Here is an 18,327-nt window from a genome sequence, read left to right on the forward strand (position 1 = left end):
TATGTAGTATCTACACAAGAAGACACAGTTATACAAGCAATGAAAACATGCATATGTAGTATCTGCACAAGAATACACAATTATACAAGCAATGAATATATGCATATGTAGTATCTACACAAGAAGACACAGTTATACAAGCAATGAAAACATGTATATGTAGTATCTACACAAGAAGACACAGTTATACAAGCAATGAATATATGCATATGTCATCTACACAAGAAGACACAGTTATACAAGCAATGAATACATGCATATATAGTATCTACACAAGAAGACACAGTTATAAAAGCAATGAATATATGCATATGTAGTATCTACACAAGAAGACACAGTTATACAAGCAATGAAAACATGCATATGTAGTATCTACTCAAGAAGACACAGTTATACAAGCAATGAATATATGCATATGTCATCTACACAAGAAGACACAGTTATACAAGCAATGAATACATGCATATATAGTATCTACACAAGAAGACACAGTTATAAAAGCAATGAATATATGCATATGTAGTATCTACACAAGAAGACACAGTTATACAAGCAATGAACACATGCATATGTAGTATCTACACAAGAAGACACAGTTATACAAGCAATGAATATATGCATATGCCATCTACACAAGAAGACACAGTTCTACAAGCTATGAACACATGCATATGTAGTATCTACACAAGAATACACAATTATACAAGCAATGAATATATGCATATGTCATCTACACAAACAAAAAGTAGCTTGCCTCTGTAAAAGGGTACGGTCAACGAATACGATAGAACACGAGGCGATCCGATAGCACATTTACATAAACTGTTATTAATGGTGCACAATACATCGACATTGTCATTGTGGCCCATGGAACCAGAACGGCTATATAATGTCGCATGCAAACGCTAGTCAAACTGGCAAAGCGCAGATTCCGTTGTAGAGGTGCTATGCTAATCGTTAGGTTGCTGTACGGGAGTGGTAACGTCTGACCTGATAACTGATATAAGTGGTGAGCTGAAATGGGGTTTAACGTCTCGTTTAAGATTATTTCACTCATACAGCGATTTGCATGTACATGTGTGTGTGGAGGGGTTCTTGTACTGGTCTGGGCCAATGCCGGATTTATGGTTCCAGTCCACTCAGATAACATGCCACAGTGTAACATTGGTACTCCTCTCAGACACACTATACTGACTTCAAACCAACGAGTCCTTGCCTTATCACCTTAATACCGAGCGTCAAGCAGGGTACCATCTTTTAACGTCTTTTCGGGAACACCTGTTATCATCACTATTTGATAGTGATTCATGAACACATTCTCCTGATCGTACAATGAACTCTGCTTTAAGCAGATATTTCTAATAATTGCAAAAAATGTTTTTGTTATTTTTAATTTGACACTATCAGGGGATTTAACCAGCGACCTTCCGCTCTCGGGGCAGACGCTGGATATATTAGATCACTGCTCTGTCCACCCGAATGACTATCTGCATCCTCGATTTTATGAGATGGCAATGTGGTTGTTAACCTTCTAGCGCCTAAGAGGTAGCGTGGGATGTAAACTCCCCAGGGAGCTGAGAATGATTGTTGAATGAACCAGGGCAATAATAGCTTTTTGAGCATGCCTCTGTGTGGTGTGAAAATATGCGCAATATATATTACATATCATCATTATCATCATCATCATCATCATCATCATTAGAAATAACCTAGACCCATTTGCCACCACAGCTTCGCTTTCGTGACGTCAATATCTTCATTTGTCCTGTCACTAACCTAGCAATCACTTAGTTCGGTTTTATCGTTTTCTCGGCACAGAGTAGGCCCGGGTTCGATTCTCAACATTGGTAAAACGAGTGAGGCACATTTCTCTAGTTCTCCGCCGTGATATTGCTGGAGTATTGCTAAAGACTCATCACTCACTGCATTAACATATCGAGACAATAAAAGTGTTGTCTGCCAATGTGCACATCTCCTCGATACTATTCTTTTAAATTGCGACATGTGTTCCTATAGTAGCACAAATCAGATACAGTGAGAAAAAACCCAATGTGTCTCCTTTGTCAATTGATTTTGTTCGGAATTTTCCTCTGCTATCCCAGCAGTGAATGCTAACTTGGTGGCAGGAGTGAGTATATATTCTACCAATATTCTATCACCAGAAATGGGACAGCCAAAATGTGGAGAATCGAACTCGGGCCTTCGGAGTGACGAGCGAACACTTTACCAACTAGGCAACCCACCGTCGCTGGTAGCGTAAATACAAACCTCCTAAGGTCTAAACTGCATCTTGAGTCAAACAGCTGAAACTACTAACCATAGGAAAGAGTTCAATCGAGCTGGCCTTGATTGCCACCAACATGACCTTGAACCCTTGACATGGCCTTCCAATACGGAATAGTCGGACTATTCTGGTAAAGGTTAGTCCCTTCAGAATGAAGTACTCTAACTTATTGATTTGGGTTAGTGCACAAGAGTGCTTTTCCATGTAACAGGAAGGCCACTTACTCAACAGAAACAGCAGGTCAATTAGGTTGAGGGTGCTCCTGAGGAAGTCACACTTTGGAGGACATGTAATGAATCGAGCTGCAAATTCGATTGCAGATATCACCACCAGACCTAGATCGATGTAAGACAAAATGACAAAAGGTCTAGTGGCGAAATAGTTCGCCTCTCCCTTTGTCATATTAAAAGGTACTGCTGACAATGTTACGTTAATAATCAATGTGATTAATTAATAAGAATTCTTATAATGCGCTAATATTCACTCAACAAAACACGCTCAAAGCGCTGACAACACATACATATGTATACAAGAGTTAAATGGCTGAATTAACAAACAAAAATGTTTTAGTCTTGACAAGTGATTGGGCTAATCTGAAATCAATTGGAAGATCATTCCATTTTTTTTGTAGCAGATGCTTGAAAAGTTCGGGCACCAAAAGATTTTAGTTTCCATGTGTGAGTGACACCAGAACGCAAGTTCCTACATGCGTGGTGCACATGGACAAGGTAATTGACAAAATATGGAGCTGTTCTATTTGCACACTTGTGCGTAGGGTTAGCAACTTGAAGTCAACTCTCTTTAGCAATAGGCAGCCAATGGAATGATCATAACACCGGGGATATGCGTGTTCTTACACGTGACTTTGTTACAATCCTTGCGATGTTGCATTTGGTTAAAATGTCGACATCTCGCTCCCTGAAGGAATCCGTGCTTTCGAACAGAAACATCATGGTCGAGATGCATATGTATGTGAAGAAGAACACTTCCCACATCTGAAACAGAACAAGACAGACAGTTTAAATAATGATATAGTTTCTTTTACATGAATGTAACAATCTTAGAAAACCCTACACTTTTTGGCAAAAGGAATAGCCGAACACAACTCTATTTTCTCAACACAGATTTTCCAGGACATCTGGCGTGACTAGCAAACACTTTAATTGTTTGTTTTCTCCATTTGTATCTGGAATAAATTATCTTTTTTCTCTTCACCAGCCGTGATCGTCGTTACAAGTCACTTGTTATTCATAACAAAGTTGTTCATTTCTTCATCCCCAAATATATAAGATTAACACATCTTCTACCTCAACAAGTAAATATGATATTATACAAATATAAAACAAACATGCTGCGTTATAATTACTTACTCTGGCTGCCAAAGAACATCCTGGGTACTCCAAGAACATCCAGATAGCGTGTCTGACCCTTGGCTGACCAGAGATGCTCTTGGACACACAGTAGTCCGACAGCTCATCACAAAACACATCATTAAGCTTCTCGAGGACTTCCTTGTCGTTCTGGACCTTGTAAAGTACCTTCCAGCAGCACTCTGATACATGTTTCTCAGGGATGCACCAAAACTGGAGCTCCTTCTTGATGGAAGAGCTGCAGGCTCCTGGTGGCAGATGAAGCTCCCCCATTCTGTAGAAGTTAAGGATGTAGTGAAACATCAGGGGATCTCTGTCGAAGAAGTACATCTGCTTCTCAGGCAGGAGGTTCTGAGCTAGGAGGCATTAGAAGTAAAGTGTCTTGGACCTGTTTCAGAGTGGACAAGGTAGTTTGGAACAACGTTCCTCCGACGTTGATAGTGATGATATTCATCAATTATCCCAAGGTCAAACTGAAGAACACGAAACTTGTGTGCTCTTTCGGCTTAATGATGTAGATATCGAAACATTTAAGTTTGTTACATAAATAGTCGCCATCACGTTATGTCGAACAGGACTGTTTGTCGAAGGAGAGAATACATGGTGATAAGGTTACATAGTCTGATTAGTGATTATTGGCATTTGCAAATTTACTGACCGCAGTCACACAAGCTTGACTATTACTGAGTGCGACGTCAAACATCAAACCCACACAATTTCATACAGGCAATGAATATATGCATATATAGTATCTACACAAAAAGAAACAATTATACAAGCAACAAATATATTCTTATGTAGTATCTACACAAAAAGACACAATTATACAAGCAACAAATATATCCATATGTAGTATCTACACAAAAAGATACAATTATACAAGCAACAAATATATACATATGTCATCTACACAAAAGGACACAATAATAATTCAACAATATATGCATATGTCATCTACACAAAATAACACAATTATACAAGCAACAAATATATGCACATGTCATCTACACAAACGAAAGGGAGCTTGTCTAGGTACAAGAGTCCGGAAAACGAATAACAATGATCAAAGTCGATGGGGTAGCAAAGTTACATTAACTGTTAGTGATGGTGTACAATAAATCGGCATTGTCATCCTGACCCATGGGACCAGAACAGGCAACTGTTGTCACATGTATAAAACGGTATCTGATTTCAAGCTCATGGGATTCTGATTCCGTGTTCTGCTATTATAATGTGACAAGGGGATACTAATAGGATTAGAGGTGATGAGATGAAAATGGGTTTTCGTCGTGTTCAGTGTTGCATTAATAACGGGACGTGCATGCACGACTGTTTGGCTGCTTGTACTAGTCCGGACTAATGCCGGTTTTATAGTTCCAGTCCACTGAGATACCATACCGCAGTTTAACATGGAAACCTCACCAGACACACTATACTGACTCCGAGCCGACCAGTCCTTGTTTTGGATCCTTAATGCCGAGCGTCAGACAGGCAACGACAAGTGCCATCCTCCAACGTCTTTTTGCAACGCGGTAAGGGGATCGAACCCTGACTCTCCGCTCTCCGGACAGAACGCTGGATATATTAGATCTCTAGGATGTCTACATAAATGTTATGTGACCATTTGGTTTAAATCGACGCGTGTAGAAGTGAGTGAGAGAGCGAGTGGGTGGGGTTGGTGCGTTGGATTCCGTGAGTGAGAGAGTGGGAGGGATTGGGTGCGTGTGATTCTGTGAGTGAGGGAGTGGGTGGGATTGGTGCGATGGATTCCGTGAGTGAGAGAGTGGGTGGGATTGGGTGCGTGGGATTCTGTGAGTGAGAGAGTGGGTGGGATCGGGTGCGTGGGATTTTGTGAGTGAGAGAGTGGGTGGGATTAGGTGCGATGGATTCCGTCAGTGAGGGAGTGGGTGGGATTAGGTGCGTGGGATTCTGTGAGTGAGAGAGTGGGTGGGATTGGGTGCGTGGGATTGGGTGCGTGGGATTTGGTGCGTGGGATTCTGTGACTGAGAGAGTCGGTGGGATTGGGTGCGTGGGATTCTGTGAGTGAGAGAGTCGGTGGGATTGGGTGCGTTGGATTCTGTGACTGAGAGAGTGGGTGTATGAGTTGACTAGACCGGATGTTTGATATATCCATTACCCGGAAGCATCAGTGACTGCATCCTCTATTATCTAATTCTAATTGTCCATCCTCTATTATACAGGGTGTTATTTCTCCATTCTATTATGATGAATACCCTGGATTCATTCGCCACCACAGCTTCGTGAAAGTGACGTCACGATCTCCATGTCTAACTTAACTAATAGTTTCTCTCGTTCATGAGCTTGAAATCAACAGACAATCAAGTTCGATACAATTATTCGTTTTATCGGTTTTGACAACAGTTCCTTCTTACATTATTGGGAATCTGAGTGGAGTTGGGGATAGCCTAGTGGTTTAAGTGTTTTCTCGACACACCGAAAGACCCAGTTCGATTTTCAGCATGGGTCAAATGTGTGAAGCCGATTGCAACAGAATTTATTTCACCACAGTGCATTTCTACAAGGTCCCGAAAACAACATACTAAAAGTCCCAAGCAATCACAGTATGGGAATTTGTCTAATTTGCATAATCCAATATGGCCACCAATTATCAATACATCTCCATATTTCAGATGAGGTTCAATGTTTTGATATAAAAAGCATGTGATGTATGGCGATATAGCCATATTACGTTTCTAAAGAGATATTCACAACTACTGAACGTTTTCGACCATTGATAAATCTGCAAAAAATTCAAGATGGCCGACAAGTTTCCTAAATGTGTAATTACACTGTTGAATCTTTTAACTCTAAAAGAGTTTGGGAGGACTTATATACATATAACTTGCCACACAAACTCACTGAAGTATAGTTAACACTTTTGGATAGAAAATCCGTCACCAGAGCCCCGTAGTGGCCCAACATTCCAAGATGGCCGCCACTAGTTTGATGGCTAGACATAGAATATCAATATACAGTTGGTCTCTGATGACGTATTTGAGTGATTTGAACTTCTACAATGGGGTAAACAGACCCAGGATGCATGTAGAAATACTTAATCATTTGCAAGTACCAAATACCAATATGTATCTCTTAAATGAGGAGTTTTGGCGAGTTTAGATATCAATGTTGATCGTTATTGTCTGAATCTACTTACTGACATGACAATAAACGCGATAACAAGATTCGTTTTCATTCATGTAAATATTTGTTGGAAACAAGTATGTCCTATATGAGATCTTCTCAGAATTTACCCCAAACCAGTTGTTTCACAAGAAGTCAAAGAGTTATCCCCCTTGTAGTTCATTAGTGGAAATACGATAAAACCACGAAATACCAGTATTTGAATGTAAATCTGAAACTTTTTATCCAGTTCTCATTCCGTTTTATGATTGTGCGATTCATGAACATTATAACGTTTGTTTGTTTCATGATTCATGAATTCATGAACATTATTACGCGAATAGTGGCAAAGTTGTCATGGTGAATGATGTAGATATACGTCGCAAGGTCATTACATCTCGTAAGTCTCAACGATTTGTCATCATCAGCTTGTACCATGGCATTCCCCCCTCACAACACTTAAATGAGACCGTATTTCCGGCAAGTGCTTCTTCTTGTTTTACAGTCTCATCTGCAATTACAGCAGATGATGTCAAGGAGTGCTGAAGGTGTTGCAGACTGATCTGTCTGTATTGGGAAGCAACGTTCATGTATCCTGTGCCATTCCCACTCTAATGGATTCATATTGAACCCATTCCACTCCAGTATCTGGTAGTTGACGTGGGGGCTGTGGTTTATTGTGGCTGCAGAGGTTGGCGACAGAGTTGGTGGCTTACATGTGGTAGGTTCTTTGTCACCTTCTCACAAAATCACTTGTGCCTTAAGCTATCCAGTCCTTCCTCCTTACATCCAGGGGCTCGGGTGGCCCAGTCGTCTAAGGCCACCAGGGGGCTCTGGTGACGGAGTTTCTATCCAAAAGTGTTAACTTTACTTCAATGAGATAGTGTGGCAAGTTATATGTATATAAGTCCTAGTACACTGTTTTAGAGTTAAAAAATTCAACAGTGTTAACACACATTTAACTTGACGGCCATTGCAGATTTGTCAGTAGTCGAAAACGTTCAGTAGTTCACCTGCTTTTTCACCAAAACACTGAACCTCATCTGAACTTTGGAAGATATATTGATAATTGGTGGCCATATTAGAATTTGCAACTTAGACATATTTCCCAAACTGGGATTGCTTGGGACTTTCAGTATGTTGTTTTCGGGACCTTGTAGAAATTAATTGTGGTCAAATAAATTCTGTCGTAATTTGTTCCAAGTTGAGTGAAAAAATGGCCTAGATTGCCTGAACTACATGTGGAGAATCAAACTCAGGCCTTCGTCATGATGAGCGAACACTTTAACACCTTGGCTACCCATTGTCCCTTGAAACGTGAATACAAAACTTCCAGTGTCTAACAGGCAGCTTAGGTTGTATGAAGTCAAGGCGAGAGGATAACCAGTTTCGATTATCCACCGAGACAAATTCCATCGGGCGTAGAAGGCAAAGGAAACACCGTCACTTGAAAATATATAAGTAAATGTGTCTTGTCTTCGATCTGTTCCTTCAAAACTTGGTCACTTTAATGTGCTGTACCTTATTCCTGGGTAAGAAACTTCCCATTTTCTGGTGAACCTCAGCCAATTTGCGCCCACATTGCTTTCCTCCATACAAAACTCTTTCTCGGTTAATGTTATAGTATTCCGAGAAATTTGTACCAATGACAGCAATAGGTAAGGTGAGAACCACCAACCCTGTCACAGCACACATCGACGCTATCACTTGACCTATAGGAGTGACAGGATAGATATCGCCATACCCCACCGTCGTCATGGTCACCACCGCCCACCACCACGCCACCGGAATATTTGAGAAGGTAGCCTCGTGCAATTCACTAAGATACACCAGAACTGCGAACAATAGAGTCACACAGCTGAAACTACCAACCATGAGAAAGAGTTCAACCGAGCTGGCCTTTATTGCCACCAACATGACCTTGAACCCTTGACATGACCTTCCAATACGGAATAGTCGGACTATTCTGGTAAAGGTTAGTCCCTTCAGAATGACGTACACTAACATATTGGTTGGGGTTAGCACACAAGAATACCTTTCCATGAAACAAGAAGGCCACTTACTCAATAGAAACAGCAGGTCAATTAGGTTGAGGGTGCTCCTGAGGAAGACACACTTTCGCGGACATGTAAGGAATCGAGCTGCAAATTCGATTGTAAATATCACCACCAGACCTAGATCGATGCAAGACAAAATGACAAAAGGTCTAGTAGCGAAATAGTTCGCCTCTCCCTTCGTTATAGGAAAAGGTACTAAAAATGTTCCGTTTTTCATCACTGTGATGTTGCATTTGGCTAACATGTCAACATCTCGTTCCCGGAAGGATTCCGTGCTTTCGAACAGAAACACCATGGTCGAGATGCATATGAGCGTGAAGAAGAACACTTCCCACATCTGAAACAGAACAAGACAGACAGTTTCAGTTATGATATAGTTTCATTTACATAAATGTAACACAGATTTTCTAGGACATCTGGTTTTAATTTATTTTACATAAATGTAATATCAGCCTTGTGTTAAAATGTTAACTGGACTTTTCCTTTTTAAAACTTGTTTTGGATTTCTGATATGTCCACGAGCAAAAATATGACTGAAATGAGTGAAAATTCCAGCTATTTCGAACTTAACCCGACTCCACAATGTAACTATTGACAAGTCAATGACTAAATATGATTTTCACTAGAACTTTGGACTTCATTTATGCCTTGATATATGGAAAGGGTTGTGTTGCTTTTATTTATAAAATCAGCTCTGGTTACGGACTTAATATATAACAGAAAAGTCTCCATAAAACCTCAAGCATATCAATCAGCATATGTGACACTTTAAGCCTTACCCACACATCTAGTTTGGTGTGCTTCCAAAATTGCTGACATGAACGAAATTGTCATTAATATGAACATATCTGATAACTTCTTTTCATTTCTTGAACTGTGCAGATTCTTTGGTCTAACAAGGGTCTTTATCAAAACTTGTCTATTCACTACGTCTACCGTCTACGTATATGAAGATAACACATATAGGAATGGGAAATTACAACGTGGCCTACGGATAGTTTATGGCTATTCACGACGTAGGCGCAGTAAATAACACTGACAAATTCCCCTTAAACGTTATATAAAGTCAATGAAAACTTGTATGTGAAATTACATCATCATCATCATCATCATAATGATGATGATGATGATTTGGTCATACCTGAAAAATGATCCTTAAATATGTCTTTGATACTAGGCATATACAGGTTGGAAGAACATGAAGACACGAAAGGATAACAACTTCTTTATAGTTCTTACATTTCAGGCCTACTTCTTGCCCCTTCATAAGACGTGAATTATCGTTACAAACAATACAGAAGTTGCTGTCTATAAACAAAGTTTCATTTCTTCATCCTGAAATATGAGATCAACACTACAATTTCAAGAAAAACATGAGTGAGTATGGTTTTACGGCACTTTTAACAATATTCCAGCAATATCATGGCGGGGGACACCAGAAATGAGAATCGAGCCCGGGTCTTCGGCGTGACGAGAAAAACACTTAAACCACTAGGCTACCCGGCCGCCCCAAGTAAAACATGATGTAATATAAAAATGAAACAAACATACAACATAAACAGTACTTACTCTGGCTGCCAAAGAACATCCTGGGTACTCCAAGAACATCCAGATAGCGTGTCTGACCCTTGGCTGACCAGAGATGCTCTTGGACACACAGTAGTCCGACAGCTCATCACGGAACACATCATTGAGCTTCTCGAGGACTTCCTTGTCGTTCTGGACCTTGTAAAGTACCTTCCAGCAGCACTCTGATACATGTTTCTCAGGGATGCACCAAAACTGGAGCTCCTTCTTGATGGAAGAGCTGCAGGCTCCTGGTGGCAGGTGAAGCTCCCCCATTCTGTAGAAGTTAAGGATGTAGTGAAACATCAGGGGATCTCTGTCGAAGAAGTACATCTGCTTCTCAGGCAGGAGGTTCTGAGCTAGGAGGCATTCATTAGATAGTAAAGTATCCGGGACCTGTTTCAAAGTTGACAACGATGTTTGGAACAACGTTCCTCCGACGTTGATGGTGATGGTATTCATCCTTGAACTAAAGGTTGAAACCGAGTCGAAAAGCGTTACTGAAGAACAAGAAAACTGTTTGCGTCCAATCTGTGTTAAATTTTAACCATTCGTGATGCGTTCCTCGGGCTTAATGATATACATGTAGGGAAATTCAAGTCTGTTATACAAACCGTCGCCATGTCGACGTTTATGTAGATGCTTTCAGACGAATCGAGTTCTGTTGACTATTTGTCGAAGGAGAGTAGAATACGTGATTATAAGGCTAGATAGTCAGATCAGAGGACATTGGTATTTGTAAATGTGTTTCGTTGATATTGCTCGGCATATATAACAAAGAGATCGCCGTCCATCAAAATACTATCGGCATGTCATGTTGTCATGGCGACCATGGTAACATATTGATCTGATCCTACTTTATGACAAAACACACCATGCTAATGCATGCTCATAAAAGGCTCTAAGTTTACCTTTGGATTAATCAGTGATGGTAATGTGTTTGAAGCCCTGTTACAATAGATAGGACCGCCGCTGTCATATTCAATTGTAACTAGATGAGGCTTATCATGATGCAAAATAAAGTGAATGATATTGCTTCCTGACTGATGCTGCAAATCCATCACATGTAATTATTATAACAGGACCCGTGAAGATCCGGGGTAGAATAGGAGTTCAGCAACCCATGCTTGCCGTAAGAGTGAGTATGGTTTTACACCGCTTTTACAAATATTCAGGCAGTATCACGGCGGGGGGACACTAGAAATGGGCTTCACACATTGTACCCTTGTCGGGAATCGAAACCCTTAAACGCTTTAACCATTAGGCTACCCGACCACCCCTTGTCGTAAGAGGCGACTAACGGGATCGGGTTGTCAGGCTTGCTAACTTGGTTGATGCATGTCATCAATCCAAGTTGCGTGGATCGATGCTCATGATGTCAATCACTGGATTGTCTGGTCCAGACACGATTATTTGCAGACCGCCATTATAGAGGGGATATTGCTGAGTGTGGCGTTAAACAACAAACAACAAACAAACATCATAATCGATTTATCACGTAAAGTGATTGAAATCACCACTACGCTTGTCCTACCATCTAGGCTTGGGTAACTAGAGCAACACTGTGGTTGAATGGGGTGGATTTTACGCTGCTTTGTAACTATTTCAGTTATATCATAGCGTGTCAGCTTGATTTATAAGGAAGGGCCAATGTGACGCAGGTCTTAGATGTTTGCCACTTTGGAGTAACCAACGAGTACGGTATGGTGCTGACAAACCTAGAAACTTAATGAGGTCTACCGGGATTCGAAGCCATGATCATAGGTTTCTGGCGTGCGCAAGGGACGCAACTCTGCACAACGAAATGTGGCACCAAAGACGAATGGGCAACCCGCGCCCTTAAAGTGAGTGAGTGAGTGACTATTGTTTTCCGCCGCGTTTAGCAATATTCCAGCAATATCACGGCGGGAGACACCAGAAATGGGCTTCACACATTGTACCCATGTTGGGAATCGAACCCTTGCCTTCGGCGTGACGAGCGAACACTTTAACCACTAGGGTACCCGACCGCCCCCGTGCCCTTAAAAACAAAGTCTATGTATTATTAATGTACTTCTCGTCACGATATGGCTGAAATACTGCCGATGTGACGTTAAATCTTAACTCACTCACTCACTAAAAACAAAATCGAGGATGGGGCGATTGTGGTCGAACCAGCGGATCTTGACCGACTTTTGGAACTAAATCTACACAATGAGATAAAAATTAATATAACTTCACGATGCTGGGTGTACAACCCATTTGATTATCACTGCGTATGATATTGTAACGCTGAATGAAAAACGGAAAGAAAAGAATCAACATTAAAATATTTCTGATTTTCACATTAAGTCAGGATGTATTAGTTACAATGTACAGCGATTGAACAATCGTCTAGGTGCTTCAGTAGTTGGTTAGGAAACGTTGGGGATATTAATTTATAGCTGAACTATCTGCTGTCACAAATGAAACACTTTTATTTCTATTATGTAACTTTTCAGATTAGTGAAGAGCTCGGTACATGCTTCAACTTATTCAAATACGGATTTGATAAATATATCCAGCTATATGACGGGGGTCAGTAAATAATCGAGTCTTGACCAGACAATCCAGTGATTAATATCATGAGCATCGATCCACGCAATTGGGATCGATGACATGTATCAACCAAGTCAGCGAGCCTGACCACCCGATCCCGTTCGTCGCCTTTTACGACAAGCATAGTCGCCCTTTACGACAAGCATGGGTTGCTGAAGACCTATTCTACCCCGGATCTTCACGGGTCTAAATCTTTTGAAAGCTTCACCAAGGCCTTGAATGCTGCAACCTTGTACAGCAAGGATGATACAGAGAAGAGTGACTGGAATGCTTTGAAACAGTGTTTGAAGAAGTGTTTATCTGAACACTATAGACCAGAACGTTTTCAAGCTTTTTATAAGAAAACAATTTGATGGAGAATCACTTCAGGAATTTGCAAATGCATTGAAAAATGTGCCTCGGAAATCATACCCGAAACCAAGAGGTGGGAGTGCCCAGAGATAAAATTGCCAAAATGTCTTAAATGTGGGTGGTAGACAATGCTCTCTCAACACGATTTCAACATCGAACATCTTCTGGAAAGGAAGCATTCGAATGCAGATGGATTGTCACGCATACCATGCAAGAATGTGACCTTAATAAGGAGGTAGAAGAGCAACCTTGACCCAAGATGCTGGGTGGTTTGACAGATTTACTTATGAAGATTATCGTGACATGTAGGCATATTTGCAAAATCTACACAGCTCAGTAACAAGCGGTGACTTGAGATCTGCAAAGAGTGAGTGAGTGAGTGAGTGAGTGAGTGAGTGAGTGAGTGAGTGAGTTGGGTTTAACGCCGCTTTTAACAGCGTGTCAGCTTCATGTGGGAGGAAAGCCCGAAGTGATGCAGGTCTCAGACGTTTACCACTTCGGTGAAACCCACGAGCACGGGTATGGTGCTGACAAACCTAGAAACATAATCGGGGCGAACCGGGATTCGAACCCACAATCATAGGTTTCTGGCGTGCCCAAGGGACGCAACTCTGCACAGCGAATCACGGCGCCTAAGACGACTGGGCCACCCGTGCCCCCAGATCTGCAAAGACGTTACGAAGGGTCAAGCATAAGGAGTACTGGCCACTGAGTGTACGCTTTGTCAAACACAGAAAAATCAATCAAAGAAACAGAAAGCACCACTGGGCAAACGGACTCCACTTGATCCTGCAGCCATTGATTTCATGGGCCCATTACCTACAATAGCGCAAGGAAATAAGTACATGTTTGAAGTGACCGATTATTTCAATCAGTACTCCGAAGCATTTGCGATTCCTGATAACAAAGCAGAGACAATAGCACGCATATTTATGAATGTGAATTTGTGAAATTATCATCCATATGTACGAACTGTCACACAAAAACAAGAACGGCTTCATATCACCCACAATGTGATAGAGCACTAGAAAGACTGAACAGGACAATTCATGATATGTTCAGTAAGTATGTGGCAGAGGATCAGAAAGACTGGTAATGATGAAGGCATACCGAAGTGTATACCGAGCACCCTACAATGTTGATGATGGGCCATGAAATCGACAGGGGATGGTCAGGCTCGCTGACTTGGTTGATGCATATTATCGTATCCCAATTGCATGGGACCGCCTCCGTGGTCTAGTGGTAGAGCGTCCGCCCGGAGAACGGAAGGTCCGGGGTTCAATCCCCGGCCGCGTCATACCAAAAGACGTTTAAAGATGGTACTTGTTGTTACCCTGTCTGGCGCTCGGCATTAAGGGGCTAAAACAAGGACTGGTCGGCTCGGAGTCAGTATACTGTGTCTGAGTGGGGTATTCATGTTAAACTGCGGCATGGTATCTCAGTGGGCTAGCACTATAAATCGGCATCAGTCCGGACAAGTACAAGCAGTCACACACATACACACACACACACACACACACACACACACGTACATGCACGTCGCTATATAAGTGCAATAATCTGTGACGCGACGTTAAACCCCATTTCACCCCAATTGCGTGGATCGATGCTCATGTTGTCAATCACTGGATTGTCTGGTCCAGACTCAAATATTTACAGACCGCCGTCATGTAGCTGGAATATTGGTGAGTGTGGAGTTAAACAACAAACAAACATCTTTGAACCAACACCTTGGATGTACAACACATTGCAGACAAAACCAAGGTCAGCGTACATGATGCCTTTGAGAAGGAATCTGGACATTGCTCAAACAGAAGATCAGAGTGAGTGAGTGAGTTGGGTTTAACGCTACTTTTAACAGTATTCACGTTATATCACGGCGTGTCAGCTTAATGTGGGAGGAAAGCCCGAAGTGATGCAGGTCTCAGACGTTTACCACTTCGGTGAAACCCACGAGCACGGGTATGGTGCTGACAAACCTAGAAACATAATCGGGGCGAACCGGGATTCGAACCCACAATCATAGGTTTCTGGCGTGCACAAGGGACGCAACTCTGCACAGCGAATCGCGGCGCGCCCCAGAAGATCAGAAAAGACAAATCGGATCATGAGGACACTCGCATGGTTGCACGAACCAAGTCGTAAGAAGGTTCTCAGCAACAAGTTACGTCGACCATGGGAAGGAACCTATATTTACAAAGGGTCGTAATTTACGGATCACCTCTTGCATGCCACTAGTAACATATCTGTATGAAGACCTCAAAATTAACTTCATAGCAAACATTGTAGACCTATGTTGACCCTGCATACTGAATCAATTCTACGGTGCAAACATATTTATTATGATCTTGTGATGAGATTCCATTCTAAATGGGGGAGGTCGGGTAGCCTCGTGGTTGAAGCCTTCGCTCGTCACGCCGAAGACCCGGGTTCGATTCCCGACATGGGTACAATGTGTGAAGCCCATTTCTGGTGTCCCCCGCCGTGATATTGCTGGAATATTGCTAAAAAGGGCGTAAACCCATACTCACTCACTCACTCCCCATTCTAAATGCAAAAATCGTGGATGTTTTGTAAGGTGAAACCACTAACTATAATGGCTTTATTATTGACTAATACAATTCACCCGTGTGATTCGTCGTCCGTATATCTGTAGGCGAGGCATTACACTTATCAGGACGTAATCAAATAAAAACGACCGCTTTAAGTGGTGTGTAAATACAGGTATGAACTAGCTTACCGGGTCGATATATCAACAGTAAGGTCTAAATTCAGTACGATGTTGTCATTGACAGAGTACACTAACGGAAAAAGAGGAATCACCATTGGAATAAACCCATTCTGTCTTTCAAAGTCTGGCTGCTTCACATAAAAAGTGTGTACGTTTTCCTATCGGGTGGTCAGGCTCGCTGACTTGGTTGATACATGTCATCGATCCAAATTGCGTGGATCGATGCTTATGATATTCATCAGTGGGTTGTCTGGCCCAGACTCGATTATTTACAGACCGCCGTCATATAGCTGGAATATTGGTGAGTGTGGAGTTAAACAACAAACCAACCAACCAACCAACTTTTTTCTACTAACAAGTACACAAATAACATCACCGTAATTATACGTAAGCGTCACTAGATTAAGTGTTTGATCAAGGAACTTGGTATAAGTGGCAGATCAAATAATGTCGCGTATAAGGCCAGTATATTAACTGAGGAAGGAATCTGCCAAAAACATGCATCAGTATTATCAATCCATTCTGTGCCCCCCAGCTGCAATCCAAAGTCTTGCTGCCCTACGTCAACAGTTTATCCACTTTGACACTTAAACCTGAATATAGTTTGTTCGTTTGTTGTTTAACGCCGCACTCAGCAATATTCCAGCTATATGACAGCGGTCTGTAAATAATCGAGTCTGGACCGGACAATCCAGTGATTGATATCATGAGCATCGATCCACGCAATTGGGATACGATAACATGCGTCAACCAAGTCAGCGAGCCTGACCACCCGATCCGAATAGTCGCCTCTCACGACAAGCATAGTCGCCTTTTACGGCAAGCATGGGTTGCTGAAGGCCTATTCTACCCCGGACCTTCACAGGTCCCTGAATATAGAACGTCAAGACCAAAGAATAACCGGTGTCGATATCCGCCGAAACAATTTTCACTGGGCTTAAAAAGAAGCAGCGGTGAAGATAATATGAATGGATCACTGAAAATCAGTGATGATGACACCGGGTATTCGCACGTGCTGCCCCGTCAGTAGCACCCGGTCCCTTGTACCCGGTTTGTCTTGTACCATATATACAGAGCCTTTGCATGTGTTTGTTCAGGGTGCAACCTGTGGTGCAGGATACGCTCATCTTGTTGCGAACACCTGGTGTCATCACTATTTGATAGTAATTCATAAACACATGATCATGATATAATAGGGATCTTACCATTGACGTTGTTTTCACCCGATCAATTATATCATCTTTAATTAATTATTTCATTCATATATAATTCATGTAACGCAGTGGTATTACTGGTTTTGTGACATGGCTGTATAGGGGGCACGGGTGGCCCAGTCGTCTAAGGCGCCGCGTTTCGCTGTGCAGAGTTGGGGACGCCAGAAACCTATGATTGTGGGTTCGAATCCCGGTTCGCCCAAATTATGTTTCTAGGTTTGTCCGCACCATACCCGTGTTCGTGGGTTTCACCAAAGTGGTAAACGTCTGAGACCTGCATCACTTCAGGCTTTCCTCCCACATTAAGCTGACACGCCTCGATATAACTGGAGTGATGTTAAAAGCGGCGTTAAACCCAACTCACTCACTCATGGCTGTATACGAGTGAGTACATGTGGTTTAACATCACCGTCATAATTTTTTCCAGCTACAATGACGGGCAAAAGAAAGAGTACACTTGAGTACTTGAACTGACAAATCATTACAAACGTGGTCAAAGCGTTACAAGGCTGAAAACAGCAACCGAAAACACTGCCAACTTAAGGTCCTAAACACACCTATACTCGTATCAAATGCATCACCATCGAATGACCAATTCGTGTTTGTTTCATTTGATCCACCTTCAAACATGGGTGTATTTTTTCGCTACGTCCTGTAAATAATCGAGTCTGGGCAAGACGATCCAGTGATTAACGTCATGAACAACGACCGACACAGAGCACGTTGACACACTATCAACCAAGTCACCGAGCCTGACCACCCGGGCCATTTAGTCGCCGCTTACCATCAGAATTTGTTGCTTAGTCTTACCGGGAATACCCGTGCTCGTGGGTTTCACCGAAGTGGTAAACGTCTAAGACCTGCATCACTTCAGGCTTTCCTCCCACATTAAGCTGACACGCCGCGCTATAACTGGAATACTGTTAAAAGCGGCGTTAAACCCAACTCACTCACTCACTTACCGGGAATCTCACGGGGTTAAACATTACTTTGTATTGTTTGAGGATCAACGATTCTCGCTGGCTTGCGTTAAACG

Source organism: Haliotis cracherodii, unplaced genomic scaffold (genome assembly GCF_022045235.1).
Source record: "Haliotis cracherodii isolate W230 unplaced genomic scaffold, xgHalCrac1.p SCAF_11, whole genome shotgun sequence".
Lineage (NCBI taxonomy): Eukaryota > Metazoa > Mollusca > Gastropoda > Lepetellida > Haliotidae > Haliotis > Haliotis cracherodii.